Source organism: Carassius gibelio, chromosome B24 (genome assembly GCF_023724105.1).
Source record: "Carassius gibelio isolate Cgi1373 ecotype wild population from Czech Republic chromosome B24, carGib1.2-hapl.c, whole genome shotgun sequence".
Lineage (NCBI taxonomy): Eukaryota > Metazoa > Chordata > Actinopteri > Cypriniformes > Cyprinidae > Carassius > Carassius gibelio.
Window position 1 is genome coordinate 11,773,888 of NC_068419.1, and position 13,874 is coordinate 11,787,761.

General features: G+C 35.3%; 1 protein-coding gene and 1 long non-coding RNA gene across 2 annotated transcripts in view; one reads left to right on the forward strand and one right to left on the reverse strand.

The window, feature by feature from the left end:
• The window catches only part of cntnap2a (contactin associated protein 2a), a 337,198-nt gene that overhangs the window by 44,196 nt on the left and 279,128 nt on the right, over nt 1-13,874 (forward strand). The gene's annotated exons all lie outside the window — the stretch shown is intronic.
• Nucleotides 8,916-13,802, reverse strand: LOC128013299 (uncharacterized). The gene is made up of 4 exons (XR_008183289.1): nt 13,330-13,802; nt 13,138-13,214; nt 12,931-13,025; nt 8,916-11,317 (listed from the first exon to the last, which is right to left on the reverse strand). It is a non-coding gene; the product is annotated as an uncharacterized LOC128013299 (long non-coding RNA).

The window sequence follows — 13,874 nt, forward strand, 5'->3', positions numbered from 1 at the left end:
AAGCAGCATAACAGCACCTATTGTCATTAGAGGTGAAATTAGGCAGAGCGGGCATTGTTTTGGAAAGGGAACATAATTTATGCAGCTTGCCAAAGGGAGGTGAATTTAATTCCTCCGGGCTAATGAGTTATAAATCAGTCTCTGCGGGCTGTCTGAGTGTTATCAGTACACCATCTCTCGCCACACCTTCCTCTGATCGGCTCTCTGCCTCTCCACGCTCTGAAATCTCAGCCGGTCAATGGAACGAATGGTATCATATGTCCGTTGTATGCATTTTTGTGTCTATACAATAAAATTCACCTATTTTTTGCATGCAGATCCAAGCAAGTTCAATTAGTGGGCCAACCTGCGCCAGATGCTCAACTCCCTGTCAAGGCTTTGGGAAAAAGCCAATTGATTGCATGTTAAACTGACGAATACGAGTGATTTATCTTCCTTTTGCAATCACCTCAGGAAGCGCCGGTAGGTTTGCTTGGTCACATGGCCCACTTTTGGTGGGCAAATTAATTCACCTCCCCTGCAAAAGCACAATAAATTGTGGTCCAAGTTGTCAGTTTGTTTTGTTCAACTAATTGGCTGAGTCAACACTTGATTAAAAGAACTCTTCTCCTCTCTTTCAATCTTTCCACTTTACACAGAAGCGAATATGTCCGGGTGGTCACTGACCCCACTGGAGTGTATTGTTGTTGGAAAGATTAGTGTGCCCTAGATTCAGTGTCTTACTAAATTGTAGCTCTGATGAATCAGTCATGAAATGGCAAGCAGGTTTCTTTATACAGATGGAGAGATTATGCATCATTTGTTAGGTATAATTCGATCATTTGTTAAATTCCAAAGTGCATATTGTTAGCTGTTGAATTACAGATGCATCAATCATAACACTGCAAATTTGTTTTATGTGTCATGGAGAACAGGCCAATTTTCCTCTTGAGAAGTTTGCTTCCTCAGGACATCAAGATGCTTGAAGAGACTGTTTAGTTTTGTTAAAGAGTTTATTTATTTGCCATGTCATTCTAGACTTTTAGGACTTTTTTGTCTTCTGTGGAATATGAAGGTGATTCAGTATAATGAGTGAATAAGTTTTTGTAACACTTTATGGCTTGATTCTTGTTAAGGCTGGGTATAGATTTAGATTTTATTTCCAATCACTAGTTTTTGATTCAAATCTGATTTTAGTTTGATTAATTTGATTGATTTGGTATTTTATGTATGTATCTAAAATATCTGGCTCAGAAGATTTGTTTGTTCTTGAATCAAACTACTTTGGTTGCACCTTTATATTTTATATTCACTAAAACTAAACAGCTTATGATAGTCATGTATGTCTGAATCACAAAAAAAAAAAAAAAAAAAAAAACATATATATATATATATATATATATATATATATATATATATATATATATATATATATATATATATATATATGTGTGTGTGTGTGTGTGTTTGTGTGTGTGTGTGTGTGTGTGTGTGTGTGTGTTTCAAAATCAAGCTAATTTGGTTGTGCCATATATTTGATTTACTAAAAAGATTAGGCTCATAATAGGAAATATTATTATTTTCTTTTTTTTATAGTTTATCATGCAAACCCAGGTAAAAACAGGAATGCAAACCCAGGAATAAAGCAATATAATGAAGAAGTGCAGTTAGAAAATACTTTTATTTTATTGTATTTATATGGTACATGCATTGCTTTTGATGACAAAACAAATCTCTGCCTTAGACTTGATTGTTGGTAAACTGCATTGGTAAAGAGTTGCAATTTCTGTCATCTTATGTTCTCTCATTATTCTGGAAGATAATTCCCACCTACACAGTGCTAAACAAATTAAAGAGTTGCTGGATGGATTCCCAGATGAAGTTAAATGTCTTGTTTTCCCAGTCACCAGTTTCAAACATCAGTGGACCTTTCATGGAAACACAATTAAGGAAGATATTCTGAAGATGGGGGTTGTCCTACTCCTTGATTTTAATGTATAGCTTGCTGTTTCCATTATTTTTTTCCACTCCCTGTGTAGGTAAGCCTATCTCTTGGGGAAAAAAACAAGTATTGTTGAGAATGTGTTTATAAACTGCAGAGGCTTCATAAATATATCCGTCATGATAGACAGCTGGAAGTGAAGAGTGCAGATTTAATTTGATGGTTGACTGCCCCCCTTTAAACTCTCAAGGAATTATTCCTATAGAACCCTTCAGTTTAACACCACCTAACTGAAAAAAAAAATCCATTATATATATATATATATACTAAATAAAATAACAATTTACAAATAATTGCCTTTCAAAAAAAAATTATATTAAAGAAAAAAGAAAATGTTTAATCAAAAACATTTCTGTGATAATTTACGTCTCATTCCACTACAAACCTGTATGATTTCATTTACTCTGTGGAACACAAATTGAGATGTTTATATCATAACTGAAAATAGTGCTTGAAAGTCCTTACAATAGAGAAATATTCACTCAACTTTAAATAATGCAGTTTTCATTTTGCTTGACCACTTGATTGAAAATATCTCATTTCAGCACCATGGACAGGTCTTCCTAATTCTATTAATGCTGCTTCAACAACATTACAAGACTATCATCTGTAACCTTTCACTTGTGTGGGAATCCTTCTTAATATAATATTCTGCTGTCCCTCTGGCTAGTAATGTTCAAACTTTATTTTAAATTGTCTTTGTTGTAGCCCCCAACATTTCACTCCACTTCACACGTTTTATTTTTTATTTATTTTTTATCCTGAGCTTGAGCACTTTCATCTTCTTTGAGCTGTATATTATAATTTTTCCACAAAAATCTGCTGTGAGCTTGATTTTGACAGATCATAGGACGTCATTACCATGAAGGGTGGAGAAATCCCTACACTCTTCATGTAAAAGAACGTTGCGTAAAATTGAGCTTGACACGAAAGCGGCACGGTCACCCTCCTGCTGTACCCAGACCAAAAATATCAAGGGAAATGTGAGAAAACTAGGTTTAATTTGATTAATGTTTAATTGCTCGTGGTAATTAAACTGAAGGTAGATGTTTGATGGAGTTCAATCATTTAACCACGAGGGCAATATTCTCATAATTCAGTAAACTGTATGGAATTGAGGTCTAAATATAAACATGTGCCTCCAAATTATCAGATATTCAGATGCATATGTGTTTTCCCAAGAGTCGTCCAGCTCTGCAATTTCATGTAGGTCATGTTTAGCGCCACCGGCGAGGCAGGTGTAGAGAGTTCACGTCCTTCTGTACATTATTTCTGAGTGGAGTTAGACAGAGGCCAGCTCCCTGATCTCTCCGTGCCCGGTGCTGTGGAGTGCTCTGGGATTGTGTTTATGGAGCAGGGCAGGAGGAGGTGAGGTCCCCTGCTTGGCAGCTCGTCCGTTCTCAAACCTGGTGACGAGGCTTTGATTTGACCTGGCAGCTGTGGCAGATTTGCCAAGCAGGTGAAGGAGAGACTTGAATTCGGCTGCAAACTGCTTCTGGCAGTAGGTTGGCAGGGCATGTCAGCCAAGTACTCTCGGGCTCTTTCATGCCCATATGTGTGTCTCTGTGTATATACATGTGATGAAAATATCGCCGTCCCTGTCAAGGTATCCTGAAAATAATGAGCATATGCTTCTGCATTTTTTCCATGTAACTCCAGAACTAACATGAAATTCGATATTGCCTGCATTTGTTTTCTCGCATCCTCATTCAGCACATCTACACGTCTTGCGAGAACAGAACTCACTGTTGGGAGGACTTAACGATGCAGAATGTCTTTAAAGACTTTGGAGCTTTATTAGCGGGCCTGCTGTCAAGGGGTAGGGGCTTATGGAGTTGGATCAGGCTGTACACATTACCATTTGCAAAGATATTGCATCATTCTTATCACTCGGAATGAGAATGGGATTGCACGTATGTCATGCCAGATCCTAGTTTAAGCAAAAATAATTTGTGCTGCAACATGTTGCATTATATTGGCTGAATTAGGCTTGTCTGTTGTGCTAATATACAGTATTGTAGATCAAGTTTTAATTGCTTGCAGAGGATAAGCAGATACAGAGTCCATCCGAGATTTTTTTTTTTTTTTTTTCAGAACAGATTTGGAGTTGATCATTTGCTCACAGATCCTCTATACAGTAAATGGGTGCCATCAGAATGAGAGCCCAAACAGCTGATAAAAACACAATAATCCACAACATGACTCAAGTCCATTAGCTAACATCTTGTGAAGCAGTAAGCTGTTTGTAGTAATTCCATCGATGCATTTTTTACTTTAAACTGTTGTTTCCAGTCCAAAATCCATAATAATGCTTCCTTTCATATCACAATCCACATAGTCTAGAATTATTATTTAGGTTTGTTTTCACTTGTAAATGGTGCTTGATCTGTACAAAATATTCTCTCCTGGTTCAGATAAGACAAATATTTCCCAGAAGAAAGCAACATCATAGTGTAAACCGATTGTGGATTACTGTAATGTTTTTTATCAGCTGTTTGGACTCTCATTCTGACGGCACCCATTCACTGCAGAATTCATTTGGTGAGCAAATGATAAAATGCAAAATTTCTCCAAATCTGTTCGAATGAAGAAACAAACATCTACATCTTGGATGGCCTGAGGGTGAGTACATTTTCAGTAACTATTCATGTTTGGGTGAACTATTCCTTTAATGAGAATGTATTTTTGAATTTGCATAGTTAAGACTTTGTTTAACCCTTCCAAAGTCAACTTCTGAAACCAAAGGTCAGGGAGAAGTCTTGAGAAGGGGCAAAAAAAGTGCAATTGACTCTTGTGAATGTGAGAAATAAAGCGCTCAATGGGATTATGAGGCTGATATTAAGGACAAAAGGGAAATGTCTGTCAGTGTAAAATCTGCACAGACCAATGCAGGAAAAGGTCTTTGAAGTCTTGAAAGAAGGCCGTAATTTGCTGGTAATTTCCACTACAATCACAACCACATAAGTATAGGTTTAAAATTCTTCACCTTTACCTTTACTTGACATCAAGTTCTTCCTAATCAATCTATTTTAGCACCTTCTAATTACACTACTTCAATAAATCCCCCATCAGTTGGATTTCCGGGAGAGGATAAGGGTACGCACCCTTATGGAATTCTGAAATGAAATATAGGGAAGCTGGAATAACAAGCCAAATTTGATCTGTGGCTCAGCACACAATTTTCATTTTAGAGATCACCACTGCGCTTCTTCGGGGCAGCAAAATGGGTTTCCAGTGCTGAGGGACTTGTCTAAGCCGAATTAGAATTCCTAGACTCAAACTCATCTTATCTTATCTGTTTTTGCCAGGGAGCTGATTGCGTTAAACGTCTTAATGATTCACAGATGGCCACTTTCATTTCACTGTTGAACAGTCCTGCCAAAGTTATGGCTGTCCTCCTGGTTTTGTGCATTTTGACTGATTTAAGCTGTGGTTGATTTGGTCAGCGTGCATGTTTAGCATGTATATTCTACCTTATGTTATGATACATGTCTGATATATTTGACAGCAAATGATACATTGTCATATTTTATGATTTCACAGAGTATCATATTCACATCATATTCCATCTCTATTCTTAAAAGTCCAGAGTTCATATGTAATTTTACTTTTATAATTGTATTTAATGAAATTGCAATTGAAAATCCTTAAGGCAAAGTAATAAATTAAATACATAAGTTTAATATTAAATTGTATTTCTTTCTTATTTAACTTCAAATTAGCTGTTTATCTGTTAGAAAAGAGGTAATAAAATGTTCAGGGTTTTTATGTTGGTTTTTTTTAAATTATGTATGTAATATCTTAAGTAATATACTGCAATATAATTGTTTAATATAATGTTATATGTAATATAAATTAATAATGATGTAATATAAATTAGTAACTTTTTTAAAACTAGAGCTGTTGATAAAGGAAAAAAAAACTGCAGGTAATCTAATGATTTTCGACTGGTTATTAAAAATCATAATAAATCGATAAAATAATAAACTTTACATTTGTGAATTTAAAATGTTAATGTGAATATATACAGTATATGATTTGGCTTGTACAGCCCTAATTTGTTTTTATTAATCTTTCAATTATCATTGTAGACTAGTATCATGATTGATAAACCTTTGCATCTATGTTAGGCCTAGATACACTATGAGTTGCGTTCAAAGCAATGTGATGATGGATGGGCTTAGCTAAAGGTGACTATTTACAGCTTCTATTTTCAGTTCTAAAGAGAGAAGGAGATGAGAAAATCCTATGTTATTTCCCACGAGGTTCAATATTTAAGGAAAAGACACCATAAAAGTTCTTCTGAGAGATGATTCTACCTCATAAATAACCTTGTCTCCATATCTGGCAGTCAAAACTTATGGTAAGTGAGAGAGATGATTTGAGAAAGAAGCTCCTCTGAAATCGATTGCTTTCACTGATTTTTGGGGTAACTGGCTGGTGACACTGCTGTCTCCACAGCATCTGCAGTTAAGCATCACAGTCCAGTGAATATGACAGCCCATCTGCCAGACTAGAGCTCTAGTGAGGCCCTTAAGGGGGACAGTCGGCACAGGTGAGATGGGCGATCTTCTCACTTGTCCTCTCATCACTCTGAAATGACATTGTCTCTTCTCTCATTTGAGTCCCACTCAGGAGAAACATTTCAGCAAAACTCTTTGAAAAACTGAACCTGGTCTTCTGAGGTCAGTGTAATGCAATTGCATGAGCTGACCTTCCCTACATTAGGAAATTGGACATTGTAATCATGACATACCGGGACTCAGTCTGACATAAATGGATTTAAGATGAATGCTTGAGTTTCTTAAGTAAACATCAGAGGATCTGTGTTATGCAGTGTGTGTTCGGAGGTTTATTTCTTAGACCTCACAGTCTGGACACCAAACAGCAGCGATTCTTGATGTTTTAAATCAACAACCAATAACCCCAGGTCGTACCAAACTTGCAACTCATGCCTGATCCTGATGCACGTATTTTGCTTTATATGTTTAAATATATTTTATATGGAGACCTTTAAATTACTGTTAATTTTTTAAATACAATATTTATTGATTTTAGAAATGTCATTATTAAAGAATAGCAAAGAAAAGTGACCAAAGGCAAATAAGGACGAATAAACCTTAATATGTACACAAAAATACTATAACTGTACTTTTAAAAGTAATAACCTGTGTCAGTGCTGATAGCCTCTGATTATTGGCTTCATCACTCTGTCTCCTCTCCACCAGTAAGCTGGTGTGTGGTGGGCGTTCTGATGCAATATGGCTGCTGTCCCATCATTCATGTGGATGGTGCACACTGGTGGTGGATGAGGAGAGTACCCACTTCTATGTAAATCTCTTTGAATGCCCAGAAAAGTGCTATATAAATGTAAGGAATTATTATTATTATTATTATTAATATAAGTATTTTAAATTCACTACCATTTAAAAGTCATGCTTACCAAGGCTGAATTTATTTGATCCAAAATACAATAGAAACGGTAAGATTATGTACTACTATTAAAATTTTTATAACTGTTTTAATCTGTTTTAAAATGTAATTTGTTCCTGCAATAACAAAGCTGAATTTTCAGCTTCATAACTCAAGTTTTCAGTGTCACATGATCTTTCAGAAATCATTCTAAATATGCTGATTTGCTTCCCAAGAAAGATTTCTTATTATTACTAGAGATGAAAACAGTTGTGCTTCTTAACATTTTGGTTGAAAATGTCAGACTTTCCCCCCACTCTTGCTTTACTAAATGCAAAAATTCTTAAGAACTGAATTTCAAAACTATAACTACAATCACAGAGGATAAGGTTCTTGTAATTGCTGCACCTAGTCTTTAAATGTGACCCATGCAGTCAGTGTCCTTGTGTCTTTTAGTGTGCTCTTGGTACGCCCACACTTGCTAGTGTGCTAACACCCGGTTCGCAGCCCAGTGAGGGGGATTTTTAATGTGCTGAGACAGGACGTTGTGTCCCTGTCAGAAGAACAGGGCATGAGAGTGATGTGTGATGAGATGCCGCAGTCATGCTCCACTCCGCCTGAGCTGATGGATGGTGATAGATGCTTACGAGAGATGATAAATGAGTAAGGATGGTGGTTATAGTTTGTAACTGCGAACAATACAGCACAGCGTAGGCTGAGGTGACCCTCCAATGTACTGTCACAAAAAAACGTCCAGACACATGGAGACAAATTACTGTCCCTCTCTGTTAGTAAACACATAACATAGGTTCGGTTCTGTGTCTGATTTGCTCAGTGATGTAACGGTGTTCAATTGCCATGGCATGCTGGGATTGCTAATGCAAAACTCTTCCAAAGGTACAATCAGCACCGCAGGGCTTGGATAATGACTGTTGGCTATATCCTCTAGAATTTTTTTTTTTTTTTTGAGATGTTCAAGTTGGCCCTGAGTAGGGCTGCATAATATATCAAAGTAAAATCAATATGGTTACACTGTAAAAAGTTTAACTATTATTTACTCAATTTTTTTGGTGAAACATTTTTACACTCAAAAAAATTGAGTAAATTTTAAAGCTGTGAAATCAATGAAATATACTGCTTAAATTGAGTAATTGTCAGTAAAAAAATTAAGTAAATCTGAGTAACTGAATTACTTTATATGAGAAATAAAATTAATTGGATATAATCAAAATTATAAAACACCACAACTGTAATTCTATGTAAAATAAACAAAAAATATTGAGTAGATATAATTGAAATATTGGATGAAATTTTACCAAAAAAAAATGTGCTACGTTTACTACATGTAAAAGTGAATTTAACTTAATATTGGACTATAAATTATCAAAATGCTGCATTCACTTTTTTTTTTTTTTACACCATTTACCCTTTATAATTAATATAATAAAACCAAATAAAGAAAGAAACACATTTTTTATTGAAAATTTATTTGTCAATTAAACATAAAACAAAGTCTAAAATCAACCTTTGAAACATTGTATCCATTTTAATATTCCAGTAGATTGCAAAAATTAAAAACTGTAAAGTAGCCATAAGGGAAATGATTAAACCTTATGAAACATTTCATCCATCTTAGTATTCAAGTAGATTACATGTAAAATACGATAGCCATAAGAGAAATGACATCTTTGTTCCTGGTGCATACCAGCCATTTGCAGTCACACTCAACATTAAACCATAAAAAAATATAAAAGCAACACTTACATCAATATTAAAGGGATAGTTTACCCAAAAAGATGATGTTGTCATAATGTACTCACCCCCCCGGGTTGTCCCAAATCTGTACGAATTTCTTTCTTCTGTTGAACACAAAATATATTTTAATGAATGTTGGTTAACAGATAGTTGAAAGTTGCCATTGACTTCCATAATAGGAAAAAAAAAAAAAAAAAAAAGTATACTATGCAAAGTCAATTGCAACCTTTAACTGCGTTAACCAACACTCTTTAATACTTGGCTGAATGTCACGTCACTTCACTTAAAATATCTTTTGTGTTCAACAGAAGAAAGAAACTCGTACAGGTTTGGGACAAATTGAGGGAGAGTAAATTATGACAACATCATCTTTTGGGGTGAACTATGTCTTCAACAGAATTAATCAGATAACAGAAACACTTCCATCAGGAATACCCATTCTGTGGGATGACCATGAACCACTACTATGCAAGAAGATAATTTTTTAACCTCTGAACATTAACAGAGTTTTGGAGGATCCAGCTCAAGAAACAGTTTTTGGAACAACTCAAGTGAGTACAGGGTCCTTCTCAAAATATTAGCATATTGTGATGAAGTTCATTATTTTCTGTAATGTAATGATAAAAATTTAACTTTCATATATTCTAGATTCATTGCACACCAACTGAAATATTTCAGGTTTTTATTGTTTTAATACTGATGATTTTGGCATACAGCTCATGAAAACCCAAAATTCCTATCTCAAAAAATTAGCATATCATGAAAAGGTTCTCTAAACGAGCTATTAACCTAATCATCTGAATCAACTAATTAACTCTAAACACCTGCAAAAGATTCCTGAGGCTTTTAAAAACTCCCAGCCTGGTTCATTACTCAAAACCGCAATCATTGGTAAGACTGACCTGACTGCTGTCCAGAAGGCCATCATTGACACCCTCAAGCGAGAGGGTAAGACACAGAAAGAAATTTCTGAACGAATAGGCTGTTCCCAGAGTGCTGTATCAAGGCACCTCAGTGGGAAGTCTGTGGGAAGGAAAAAGTGTGGCAAAAAACGCTTCACAACGAGAAGAGGTGACCGGACCCCGAGGAAGATTGTGGACTGAGTCTGGAGTAGAAACATCCAGAGCCACCGTGCACAGGCATGTGCAGGAAATGGGCTACAGAGAAGCAGCACTGGACTGTTGATCAGTGGTCCAAAGTACTTTTTTCGGATGAAAGCTAATTTTGCATGTCATTTGGAAATCAAGGTGCCAGAGTCTGGAGGAAGACTGGGGAGAAGGAAATGCCAAAATGCCTGAAGTCCAGTATCAAGTACCCACAGTCAGTGATGCTGGTGTTGGTCCACTGTGTTTTATCAAGGGCAGGGGTCAATGCAGCTAGTTATCAGGAGATTTGGGAGCACTTCATGTTTCCATCTGTTGAAAAGCTTTATGGAGATGAAGATTTCCCTTTTCAGCACGACCTGGCACCTGCTCACACTGGTAAATGGTTTACTGACCATGGTATTACTGTGCTCAATTGGCCTACCAACTCTCCTGACCTGAACTCTATAGAGAATCTGTGGGATATTGTGAAGAGAAAGTTAAGAGACGCAAGACAAAACACTCTGGATGAGCTTAAGGCCGCTATCGAAGCATCGTGGGCCTCCACAGGCTGATTGCCTCCATGCCACGCCGCATTGAAGCAGTCATTTCTGCAAAAGGATTCCCCACCAAGTATTGAGTGCATAACTGAACAATTATTTGAAGGTTGACTTTTTTGTATTAAAAACACTTTTATTGGTCAGATGAAATAAGCTATTTTTTTGAGATAGGAATTTATGGTTTTCATGAGCTGTATGCCAAAAGCATCAGTATTTAAACAATAAAAGACCTGAAATATTTCAGTTGGTGTGCAATGAATCTAAAATATATGAAAGTTTAATTTTTATCATTACATTATGGAAAATAATGAACTTTATCACAATATGCTAATTTTTGGAGAAGGACCTGTATTTGTGGGTCTTGGGATATCTCAAATCCAATGTGACTCCTGAAAGATGGCAGCAGGCTCTGCTGAGATTCCCAAGATTACGTCGCTGACTGCCCCATTATTGTTCCGAAGGATGTAGATTTTTATGACCTCCTCTGCCAACTCTGCGTGTACGAAGACGGGTAGATCAGCTGAACCCTACAGGCAAATTTTAAAGATAACTGGTTAGAGCTAACATTCAAAACTGAATGTTACAAGAAAGTGACAAATACACAAAACAAATAGCACCTGAAGAAGCAAACATTCTGTTGGACCGTATGATAGGTAAAATCTCAAACAAAGTTTACTAGGGGGAGGAGTTGCAAAAATTAACAGCATTCTTCTTAACAAGAGGACAGGTTAATTTTCTACATAGGGACATTTATTTTTAACAATAAACCTAAAAGAAAAACGAAAAGAGACCAACTGCGAGCTTCTATGCTGTAAATCAATGCTATAGGCTTTTATTGAGGTCTGCATTATTTCAACCAATTTCTTTATAAACATGTTTAATATTTAAGTAAAATGACTAATGGTTTTGAAACAAAAAAGCTTGTTTAATTGCACTACTTGAAAAAAATATGCATTGCATTAATCCTCACACTCAACCCTTAACCCTCTAAATAATTCTGTGGCTTAGTAAATATTACAGTAATATTTAACTTTATTAACTTAATAAAATCTCTGAATATAGTTCACTTGATTATACAAAAGATGGCTTTCCTGTAGCTCAAACAGTAGAGCGTCGGCGCTAGCAGAAATTTATTAAATTGTAAATGTGTACCTTGAAATGCAATGTAAGTTACTTTGGCTAAAAGTGTCTGCCAAATGCATAAATGTAAACATATTAACGGACTAAAAATACAACAGTTTATTTTATCTAAAATGTACAGTTATATTTTATTTTTTCCACTAAAACAATTTAGTATTAGACTAACAAATTGTTTATTTATAATACACATAATATATTTGTGAAATTTCTATCAATTTATTTAAGGATGGAAAATTAAACTGATCTGTTTCAGGGAACAAAAATATTACAAATAATTTCAAATCAAAATGAATATATTTAAACACACTCTTAAGAAATTTAGTAAGTTTACTCAATTAAAACAATGTACCCCTCCCCCAGCCTCCGCTGTCCTTCAATACCCACCAGGTCTGGATTTGTTACATTAAAAAGCTTACGGTTTTCAAACTTTTGACCGATATTGTATGTGATCTAGGTTTCAGTGCACTAGAATGATTTTACAATGGAGCAGGTCTTAAACTGTCCGACTCCCTATAGTGGGAGCTGATTAAAACGCACCAGTCTATGTTATGTCCACGCCATTTTAAATACTTTTGCATGGCGTATTTGTAGTGGTGATTTAAGAGCTCATACTTGAGTTCGTGTAGTAATTATGATGTTTTACAACAACGTGACAGCTTTTGTCATTTGAAAGTTCATAAATGAAGTGTTCCCTTTTGACAAGCCACTGACCCCAAAGGGGAACCTGTACAAAATCGTTTTCCATTGGGCATGTATAGTTATAGTTGCTTGACCACAGTACACTTATCGTTATACTTTCAAATGGCGGTTGAAATAAACGGTGATCCAAATAGTACGAAAGTTAATCCACTCCAAAAAAACCCTAACATACATATGGCTGCCCCACTAACTAACTTCGAAAACTACACTGTTATGTACACGTACACACGGTCAATGTTTAATCAACTTTTGAAAACATTTTTGCAAATATACATAGTTATAAAAGGACTACGTTACTTACAGGAAATTCGAGTAATGCTGTTCACGTCGTTGCTGAGAAAAGCAGTCCTTCAGTGACAGGTGCCTCTTGTTTGAGCCGCGAAACTTGTTAAACTTCTTAAGATAACGCAAAATACAAACACAATTGTTAGGAAATCCTTAATAATTAACTTCTGAATTAAACATTACAAACATAATTAGTATTAGCTGGCTAAATTACATAACGTACCACAAAATGAGAGGAGTGCGGGTCTTGCCGTTGCTGAGGAAAGCCGTCCTTCAGGTGACTTCGATTAAGCTACGAAACTTGTTGAATATGACGTAAAATACAAAGACAATTGTTAGAAAATGCTTAATAATTATTAACTTTTTAATAAAGTGTTACAAACGTAAGTAGAATTAGCTGACTAACCTTACTTACCAGGAGCTGTGAGGTGTATGGCTAGTCGACGTCGCTGCTGAGGAAAGCAGATTTTTTTTCCTGCGGAGCTGCACACGTGATCACTTTAGCCGCGAAATTTACTCAATTTATTTAAACTGTCATTTATTAAGCTGGAACTTTATTTAGGAAAATTGGTTGGAAATACTTAATAATTTTAGTTTCTAAAACAGATCAGTACAAGTAAATAATTATCAAATATTTCTATTAGAATTCACCAGAAATATTGAAGGTATATTAAAAATATAATTAGTTAGTTAAATACTTATTTATTTTCATTACATAAACTTAAATAATATATGTAAATTTTATAGAAATTATTTGTTGGATTTTTAATTATTCTTTTTAATCTGACCCACTCAAAATATCACTTAAATGATTTCAAAAGATTTTATTAAGTTAATATAGCTCTTTATTTTTGTGAAATTTACTAAGCCACTGAATTATTTTTTACAGTGTAGTGTTATTTACAGAGGTGGGTAGAGTACCCAAAAACTGTACTCAAGTAAACGAAAAGTACTTATTAA